At 40.5% G+C, this 10,841-nt stretch overlaps 1 long non-coding RNA gene across 1 annotated transcript; it reads right to left on the bottom strand.

Moving 5' to 3' along the window:
• Positions 1 to 509: 509 nt before the first annotated feature.
• On the bottom strand, positions 510 to 9,811 carry LOC147022085 (uncharacterized). The gene is made up of 3 exons (XR_015060625.1): positions 9,563 to 9,811; positions 1,879 to 2,020; positions 510 to 804 (listed from the first exon to the last, which is right to left on the bottom strand). It is a non-coding gene; the product is annotated as an uncharacterized LOC147022085 (long non-coding RNA).
• Between the last annotated feature and the right edge of the window lie 1,030 nt (positions 9,812 to 10,841).

Here is a 10,841-nt window from a genome sequence, read left to right on the forward strand (position 1 = left end):
CGGGTGGGCTGGACTGAGATTCAAACCCAAGCTAGACAGCCGAGAGGTGAGTGTGCGCACCTCCAGGTCGCCCTGGCGGCCCATAAAGGGGTGCAGTTAACGGTCAACAGAAAGTCTGCATCCTTTCTGCTCCGCGTTCCGTGTGATGCGCTTGTGCGCCGGACAAAGAGGCGAGCTGCGGAAGCAACAGGCGCGTTATCTGCTTGACAGAGGCGCCCCAGCGGCTGAAACGAGTCTTTCAGACGGAGAGGACTATGGAGGGGCGCCGGTCTGACCGCATGGCCGGGGCTCCCACATTGATGTCATGGTGATGCCTCAAGAATGCACGCGTGCTCGGTCCAAATGCTAAACTTGCATAAGATCTCTCCATCGGCTGCACTACAGAGATGAACATGAAAATGACTAGCATTTCACTTCACTACTGGACAGAGCACGATACTTTGCTTTATTATTACGTTGTTTAATATTCCTTTAATACTTTAAACGTGCTTATACCAACCATCCTGTTTTTTATTGCTTATTTCTCGCATATATACAAACAGGACCTCTTTTGAGACCCCAGGTAAGGCAAGAAACCTCAGCTGGATGGCAGCAAGTTTATCACAAAATCTATTGCGAGAAGGTCCGAGATATTTGCAAAACATTTGAGAAACTTTTGCGTCCTGTTATCCAGCTGGCATAAATCATACGTCGGTTTAGGAATCATGACATAATGACATGGCTTCATGCTGCAGCATGAGTTCATGTATCCTGACTTTCTTGAAAGATGGGATCCTGCATAATTGGGTCCTTGCAGCACGAGACCTGCACAAACAGCAAACCGAGATAATATGACATTTGGGTAGTTTCTGTGACTGGCTGTCCACCACACATGGAAATACAGTGCACGTGATTGGGATTTCCTATGTACGTGAAAGTTTCACGTAGATGTTGGTCACGTGGTATGCAATTTAGATCGTTAGTTTGTGATCATGATGTCTCTTGTTTTGCACACTTTTATTATTTGTGCCGATACCATTAATGTATTGCTTTAAATATCTTATTTTTACATTGATCGCAGGCTCATGTAAGAGCTTCTACACAAATCAATCTCAGGACGAGGACATTGGTAGACATTGCACTTTAACATGGATTACAAGGACTGGCAGGATGGCCTGGAGGTGTGCACACTCACCTCTGCAGCTTGGGTTCGAATCTCGGTTCTGTTATAAATTGTCATCTTGGTGCTTCGTAGGCAGGGTGAAGCATCAATGTGTGTGCCATCCCAAGGATAGACGTTAAACTGGGCATGTCGTCTGCCAACATTAGTTTGTAGACATTGAACATCCCACGGTGTACTTTGCGAAGAGTAGGCAAGCTATCGTCGTCACCCTGGAACAAATTCCAAATTCCTGCTCTACTTACCTACTTAGTGAAATGCCAGCCGGGGCCAGCCAGTTCCTGAAAGACATTGGCCAAAAACCGTCCCAAGCCAACCCAACAAGGTGGGAATAATTGTGGCCATCGAAGACTCATCAAAGACCAGGACTTCAGTAGACAATTGAAAAACATATTTGGTGTTTGGGATTCAAACTTGTGTTCCCTACAGGCCTACATAAATCCAAGGGTTCAGATGTGGGGTTCCCCCCCCCCCCCACCGTGTATTAGTTACTTAACAGGAGAGGAGCTGCACTTTAACTTCTACAGTTGCTTACAATATATCATGCCGACTCATCATGGGACAATAATAACAAATTGATACAACAAAAAAGTGAGGAGTCAGAGCTCACCCTTCTAGAGAGTTAAAGTTGACATCTCACTTTCCATTTTCTTACTTAACCTCAAATTGCTCATTATTTATTAGCATGTAGCATAGGTAAGAGCATTGTAAAAAGGCACCTAAACTTTCTCCCCGCCGTAAGAAGCAGGGCTGTGCGTGGCTGTGCGTGGCTGGCCGCGGCGGGACTGCACGGAGTCTGTGGGATCGCGGCGCCCAGCCTCCATCCTATCACCCAACCTTCGATCAATGCGGCTGCCGCAGCTCCACGGGTGGGTGGCAACAGAGGAGAGAGTGTGAGAGAAAGAAATAGTGGGAAGAGGAGCCGTGCACGGGGAGGGGGGAAGAAAGAGGGTTAAAGAGTGGTGAAACATTGCAATAATAACTAGAAGGGCACTCGGTAGACCACATTCCTCCACCACGTAATGCCTGATCCACGAGAACATATCGGGCCCAATACATTTTTGGAATATCATGCCGTACATATCGTTTTTTTATCCAATCTCTCAATGGTGAAGAATCACTTTATAAATTAAATGTTTTGTATCTGGATCCGGATTTGGATCTTCACCAAAATCAAATAAATTTGTTCCCGTCACACACCCAACCTGTCCACCAAGTTTCATCTGAATTCCTCCACAACTTTTTGAGATATCTTGCAATATCTTGGTTTAGCCTTATCTCTCAATGGTGAAGAATTACTTTAAAAATTATCGGACCCAGATCCGGATTCGGATTTTCACCAAAATTGAACCACTTCTTCCTTGTCACACATCGAAGATGTCCACTAAGTTTCGTGTGAATCCGTCCACAACTTTTTGAGATATTATGCTATTTCTCGTTTTTGACCCGATCTCTCAATGGTGAAGAATCACTTAAAAAAATTATAGTAGTCAGATCCGGATCCAGATATTCACCAAATGTAATCAGTTCGGCCTTGTCACACAAAAATTCATCTGGATCCGTCCACAACTTTTTGAGATATTCTGCACACTGACAAACAAACAAGAAGATGATGTCGTACAGAACATGATACTTGCAAAATCCTTCAAACAAATTTGACCTCAAAAATAATTGGTGGTTGAATTCAGTGACCAAATATGCAAATCCTCTTCAAATTTCAAGTCAATCAGATGAAAATTGACAGTTTTAGAAATTCGGCCTATGTTGACCTCTTGGCCAATGTGGACCTCCAAAATAATTGGTGGATGAATTCAGTGACCTGGATTGTAAATCCTCTTCAAATTTCTGGTCAATCGGATGAAAATTGAGGATTTTATAAATACCACCTATGTTGACCTAAGAACTATGTTGACCCTTTGGTCGATGTTGACCTCAAAAATAATTGACTGGTTTAATTCAGTGACTTGAAATATAAACCCTCTTCCAATTTCAAGTCAATCGGATAAAAATTGAGGATTTTAGAAATACCAACTTAGTTGTTGACCTTTGGCGAATGTTAAGCTTTTTACCTTTTGACCTTTTGACCTCATAAACAACAGGCGTCTTCCTTCTGACAAACTCTACCATGTGGTGAAGTTTCGTAAAGATCGGTTTAAAATCCTGACCTGTAGGTCACAGACAGATACAGACAAACAGACAGACAGAATAATGAAAAATCATGCTTAGCACGACACTTGGCGAATTAGTTGACCGTTCCGTGTCGTGGTCCAAGCTGTAATGTCATGGAATGTGTGGTGTTTATTTGTTCGTACACTAATAAAATGACGCGACGTCACAAATGACAATTATCAGGCGCGCGTTGTCATGGTAACGGCAGCAGATTGAAAATTTTCACAACTCATTTAAAGCCACCATGTGACATTCAACAACTTGTCATCGGTGCTGGTTGCCTTCATTCTGATCGTAGAAAATATTTGAAAATACCTAGGAACATTGCTTTTCAACCAGCTTTACGATCCCGTAATCGGTTTGAAATATGTTGTAAAACAAAAATATGTATTTTATATGTGTGTTTGTCATGTTTTGGGTGACCCTGACCTTGACCCCTGGTCAATTTCGATCAAACTTTGTACACATGTAAATATTACATGCATAAATAGACAGTATAAGTTTCAATATAAGTGCAAAACTGTTTGAGAAATAGCCATGTGTAACTCACAAAATTACCCATTGGTTTATAATGGGCGATAATATAAAGTGATGCAGAATCCAGATCCTGATCTTGAACATCACCAAAAGTCACATATCTTTTTTGCACTGTGGCTTTCTATCAGCTGTTAAAATTTCATCCAAATCGGTTAAGAATTGTGACCTGTAGAACGAATATAATTATTTTTAAATCACGCCAACAGCTAAAAACTTTGACGTCATACGCTTGCGAAAACTGTCCATAATTTGTACTAACATGCATTTTAGAACATTTAGATATTCCATTGAAGTTTGTTTTGGCGTCAACAGGAAGTCGCTACGACTTCCGGTCACTGAGTTACTGTATGTCCAAAAATGTGTTTTCACGCTGTGTGACGTCACGTTTAGTCCGATTAAGACGGGGTTTGGACGCGGACCGTCTCAGGTGGATTGCCTATCAGGTGTAAAAATTTAAGAACGGCTGGTCCAGCCGTTTGGGCTGTAAACGACCGGACAAACAAGCAAACCAACAAACGGAACAGACCAACATACTTGACAAAATCGAAGATTTCGCCAAGTAACAAAATCGACTGACCAATATATAGAAAAATCTTTGATTTTACAAGTAACAAACAGACAGACAAACAGATAGAGAGGGGTGAAAACATAACCTCCTTCATCTCAGGTGCCGGAGGTAATTATGGAAAAGAGAAATTTGTGAATCTTCTTTAACTTCACTGCCTCTCTTTCATCATTCACATCTCCTTATATGTAACAATAATGCGCTGATATAGAAATTGATGAGAACTCGTATTTTTCCAAAAATATTTTGTTTTATAATTATGGGGGAAAATTTGTTAGCAACAACCAAAAAACCTTCAAAATCGGTACCGTTCACGCGAAATCAATTCTGAAAGCCGTTATCCCACGTAGGGTTATGAAATTTGGCACGAATGATCTACAGGTGATGCTCTATCAAATATATTCCGGTTTTTGTGATATATGGAATACTTTACCCACAGCTACCCCCTACAATTATTACGGTATGCGCGAAAATTGGCAAAAATTGAAGGCCCCCTAGCGACCAGGTGAGTGCATCGATACGAATGAAACTTTGCAGGTTCATGGTACTCAATGAGTACTACAACTTTGCCTCAGGACATATTGACCGATTTCGTATTAGGTCAGGGGTCAAAGGTCAATTAGTGCAAAAATCGATAATATGTGAGAGCTGGAGGTGCCTTCGCGCCAAATGCTATTCCTCCTAGGGTTATGGTCGGATGGTCATGAAAGTTCACACTAATCGTCTGGAATACATTGTGCACAAATGATCGAGCCGGATTTTCGATTTAGATCTTTGTTCACCCACAGCACCCCCTCGAACTTTGGGGATTTCTGATTTCAAACCGCATTTTTGGTACTTTTCATTCAAATGGATACCGAGTAGTTATCAGTAGATGGAACTGGATGAGATTTGATATGCATAATCTTAAGGTGATTCCCTCTCCGCTATATGATATCCATTTTGCTCTATATCTTATAGTTTCCATGCTCGGCGATCCATCGCCGCCAAACGGCTTGTCTGTCTGTCTGTTTGGCTGTCAATCGCCTACAGGTCACAATTCCAAACTGATCTTCACGAAACCTCACCACATGGTCTAGTTTGTCATAAGCGAGAAGCCTATTGTTTTTGAGGTCAAACGGTCAACACAGACCAAAGGTCAAAAACTTAACTGAGGTTTCTAAAATCCTCAATTTTCATCCGACTGACTTGAAATTTTAAGAGGAATTATATTTCAGGTCACTGAATTCAAGTAGCCAATTATTTTTGAGGTCAACATCGACCAAAAGGTCAACATATGCCAAAGGTCAACGACTAAGGTGGTATTTATAAAATTCTCAATTTTCATCCTATTGACTTGAAAATTGAAGAGGATTTGCATAGCAGGTCACTGAATTGAACCGCCAATTATTTTTGAGGTCAACATAGGCCAAAATGTCAACATAGGCCGCATTTGTAAAATTGTCAATTTTCATCTAATTGACTTGAAATTTGAAGAGGAGTTGCAAATTTGGTCATTTAAATCAACCACCAATTATTTTTGAGGTCAAATTTGTTTTATGGATCTTGCAACTATCGTGCGCTACATGATGTCTTCTTGTGTTTGTTTGTTTGTCTGTCTGTTTGTTTGCAGGGTATCTCAAAAAGTTGTGGACAGATCTGGATGAAACTTGGTGGGCAGGTTAGGTGTGTGATATGACATGGAGATTTTGGTGAAGATCCAGATCCGGATCCGACTACTGGGATTTTTAAAGTGATTCTACACTTGAGAGATTGGACCAAAAATGATTTCTAGCACAATATCTAAAAAAGTTGAAGACGGATTCAGACGAAACTTAGTGGACGCGTTTGGTGTGTGACAAGGAAGAATTGTTTCAATTTTTGTGAAGATCTGAATTCGGATCCGGATCTGATAATCTTTTAACTGATTATTCACCATTGAGAGATAGGGCTAAACTAATATTTAGCATGATCTCTCAAAAAGTTGTTGGCGGATTCGGATGAAACTTGGCGGGCAGGTTGGGTGTGTAACCACGACGAATTGCTTCGATTTTGGTGAAGATCCGAATCCGGATCTGGATACGAGAATTATTTAATTTTTAATGTGATTAATCACCATTGAGAAATATGCCTAAAAACAATATATAACATGATATTTCAAAAATGTATTGGGCCTGATATGTTCTCGTGGATCAGGAATTATGTGGTGGAGGTATGCGCTCTACCGAGTGCCCTTTCTAATCAATCGGATGAAAATAGTTCACATTGTTTTGGAGGAATTCATAAAAGCTGCATGCAATCTTTTTGGTGGAAAGGTTTGAAACATTTTATGTTTTCACCTCCACAGGTTGTTGTGGGTTATTCCCATATCTGCCCACTCTCACCAACCCACACTTGGCAAGCATGGAAAGTAAACCAAAATGTAATATTTTTCTTATTAGTTGATATACTGTACTGTCATGAAAATAATATATTTCCCTAACACTACATACACTCTGAGTATTTAATTAGTACAACTTTTTGAACACCAACATACTTCTTTCTGACATGATTATGAAAAATTGGTTGTAAAAGTGAGCTATAACTAAGATGAGCAGTTTTCATATTCATAAAATAGTTGGTGTGTGAATTTATTACGTAGTTTGTCAGAGAAAGGAGTGGCAGTAAGGAGAGTCGATTCATTTTTAAATAATTGGGTCAATTCCGGGAGGTGCACGCGCATGCATGCACATGCACACACGCACACCTACTATGAGGAAACTTTTGACAGGGTCCCAAATTTGTGGATAATAAAATGCATTCAGATAATTCAAACAAAATCAATCCTCAAATAATCAAACTGATTGTGAAAGCAATGGAGCTCTGGAATACCACATTGATGTTACCGCACTCAGAAGGAAACATTGAAATACCAGATGTGAAGGTATGGAGTGGGATTTTCCAGTGAGACAGTCTTTCCTCCTCTTGTTTTGTCTGGCTCTGGACCCACTGAGTAAACTCATCAACAAACAAGGACACTGATCCACTCGAACGACCAATAGAGACACCCAAAGGAATCGGAAAAAGGTGACACGCTTACTTCACATGGATGATTTAAACCTCTATATACCGAATGACCCAAATTTTCCATAACAGCTAAAACCTGCAAAACGATTCTCCAAGGACATTCAAATCGAATTTGGACGAGATAAGTGCACTAAGTGCACATTTGTAGAAGGTAAACCAAAGAAAGAGACAACATAAAACTTGACCTTCAAACAACAACACAGCAGTTAGAAACCGAAACATAATAAATACCTCGGAGTTTAAGATGGCCACCAAATATATCGCAAACAAATGCACAAACCAATCGCCAAAGAATACCTCCAGAGGTAGAACGAAGCAGATCCTGAAAACGTACCTCTCCCCAAGAAACACAATCAAAGCTATAAACCAACTCGCAGTACTAGTGTTCCAATACAGTTGTGGAATAACAAACTGGCCCCGATCAGAAATCAATAAGTTGGACATCAAACCAAGAAGACTCCTAACCATCCACAAATGTTATACAAAAACCAGTGCATCCCGAGAATGTACCTGCTGAGACCAGAGGGAGGGAGCGGCCTGATAGAACTCAACCAGGTGCACAGAGCGACGAGTGTAGGACCAGCCGAGTTTGTGAAATGCTCAACAGATTATCGGATTCAATTTGTAAACAAACATGAACACAACAAACCTGAAAAAGTATCCCGAATTGACCTTGCAAGGAATTTCCAAAAATAGGTGCGAATAGAAGATTTCGAACAGGAAAATGAAACAGCAACATATACATCCCCAACAATTGCAAAAAAGTCAAAATAAATATATAAAAATAAATATCAACAAGTATACACCAACATATGCCTGGTGTTGGTTTAATGGCTGGAGTGGTGGGCTTGGAATCCTAGGGTCCTGAGTTCAAATCCTGCTTGGGTGTTCAATCAATACCAGGTGGGGTTGACTCAGACTGTCATCCTCCTGAGGTCGGCAAAATGAGTACCAGCTTGCTGGTATCCTGTGTCGGAGTGGCGACCTGTCCAGGATTGTGCCCAACAGCCAAGGAGACTGCTTCAGCAGCACCAACGCTCTGCACAGAGTATGGTCCCATTGGATGGATGGATACAACAACTGGGAGAACGACAAAAGAGCAGGAAAATACAAAAAAGAATTGGACTGAGTTGGGATTGAAAAATAAGGCTCATTGGAATGGCTAACAAGAGGTCAGCTCAACTGGGATGGAGAATGAATAATTATAAATGCCCAATATGTTGTTCGTCTTTCGGCTGCTCCCGTTAGGGGTCGCCACAGTGGATCATCCGTTATGATCCACATACTGATTTGGCATAGGTTTTACGCCAGATGCCCTTCCTGACACAACCCTGGTCACCTCTTACAACACAGGGATAAGGATTGGGTTTCGCCACGATTCCAGGCTGCCCTACACCCTCTCATAGCACGACCCAGTGCAGAGTTCCCGTCCTCAAGCGATCCTCCAACCCAAGCCTCCTAGTAGCCAGATTACAGGCGCACGCCACTACGCCCGGATTATAAATGCCCAATATCAAAGACATTATACCAATGGTTTTATAAAGATGGTGGGACTGAGACAGATGGACAAGTGTAGATTTTGCAAGACAAAAACAGAAACTAGTCACCTGCTTTCTGGATGCAAAAAACTATTATCAGAACAACTTTCCCACAACAGCACAACAAAGTATGCAAAGTGATTCTTTGGCATATCTCAAAAAATATTCAACCTCCCAGTTCCAGAAAACTCATGGAAATATGAACCAAGGGCAATCAGTGAAAATGAGGACGTCATGCTCATGTACGACCTGATGATTTCATCGAGCGTGAACATAGAAAATAAAGCCTTCCGACCAGACATTGTTCTCAGGAACCAAAAGGAAAAGACAGCATTGCTGATTGAGACATCAGTACCCAGCGATTTTAGCTTAAACAATGCGGAAATCAAGAAAATGACAATATACCAGGACCTCAAAAATGAGATCAAGAGATTTTGGAACACGAAGAGCGTCAAAATTGCACCAGTCATAATTAGAGCAACAGGAATAATAAAGAAGAAACTCACTGAGATTTAAAGTATTACCACAAACGAGTAATATTATTATTACCACAAATGAACAACAACTGGAGGCAGTCTGGGGTTCGGTGATGATCCTGAAAAGAGCCCTTGGAACAAAACTCCGAGAATAACAAAAGTCGAACAGCTTGGTCCTTGAACCGTGATCCCTCAACGAAGTCCTGGGAGGACTCCATTCCACCTCCTGAAACCTGCAAATGGAAATAACAAGCAATCCTAAGACATAATATTTTAATTTAAAGGATTGCTGTAAATGATGTTCATTTCACAACAGCCTATATTTAACTTTATTTGAACTGAAAACCTCAAAATAGTTTATTTATCTAAATGCTAAAGAAAGAACCTTAACCTGTAAGCAATTGAATGGTTTCCTGACAGCACTGATCATCAGCTGGGCACAGTTTTTCCTCGAGGTTTCGATCCTTTCAGCCCAGAACCTCTCCAAACAGTGGATCCACAACCTCGGTCACGGATCCACATCAGTAGATTACATACATCAGTGGTTCCACAACCTCAGTTGCTTTCAGACAGTAAGTCAACCCAGCAAATGTCAATATTCAAATAATTATCACAAGAGGACTTAATGTATTTCTCCTCACACATTCCATAATCTGATGATACATTAAATCTTGCACATCTTACCTTCAATATAACATGTCCACTACGCAGCATGTCCACTCCACTTACCACTGAATCAAACTGTTATTCAAATACTGAAACTGTCATTTTAAAGTAATTTATTTGTGCTGCATTCCGTCCCCATGCAACCACTGAAAATGTTTTTTTTTAAATCTCAATGTTTCATTAACAATGGTTTTACAATTTAGATTGGATTTCACGAATTCTATTTGGTTTCATTTTATGACAATAAATAAAAGTTTTTACAATTTTGGGGTCAAAGGCCAAAGGTCATGTGACCTTTAGCTGAAAGTCACAGAATTCGTTATCAATTTTTACCAAACTTGGTCCAAAAGTGTAGGATGATGCAAAGATGAACTGATTCGATTTTGGATTCATAGGGTCAAAGGTCATGCGATCATTTGCTGAAAGTAACAGATTTTCATTGCCGTGATAACTTGTGAACCGCTAAAGGGATTTTGACCAAACTTGGTATAACTATGGACTATACTGTAGTACAAAAATGAACTGATTAAATTTTGGGTTTAAAACGTCAAAGACCGAAGGTCTATTGCCATTTCATTGAAAATCTGTGTTACTGCAATAACTTGCGAACCACACAAGAGATTTCAATCATACTTGATATACTTATGCACTATAATAGTAAGATGGACTGATTCAATTTTAATTGA

The sequence above is a fragment of the Eptatretus burgeri genome, chromosome 8 (genome assembly GCF_056783735.1).
Source record: "Eptatretus burgeri isolate ZD-2024b chromosome 8, Ebu_testis_v1, whole genome shotgun sequence".
NCBI classification, from domain to species: domain Eukaryota; kingdom Metazoa; phylum Chordata; class Myxini; order Myxiniformes; family Myxinidae; genus Eptatretus; species Eptatretus burgeri.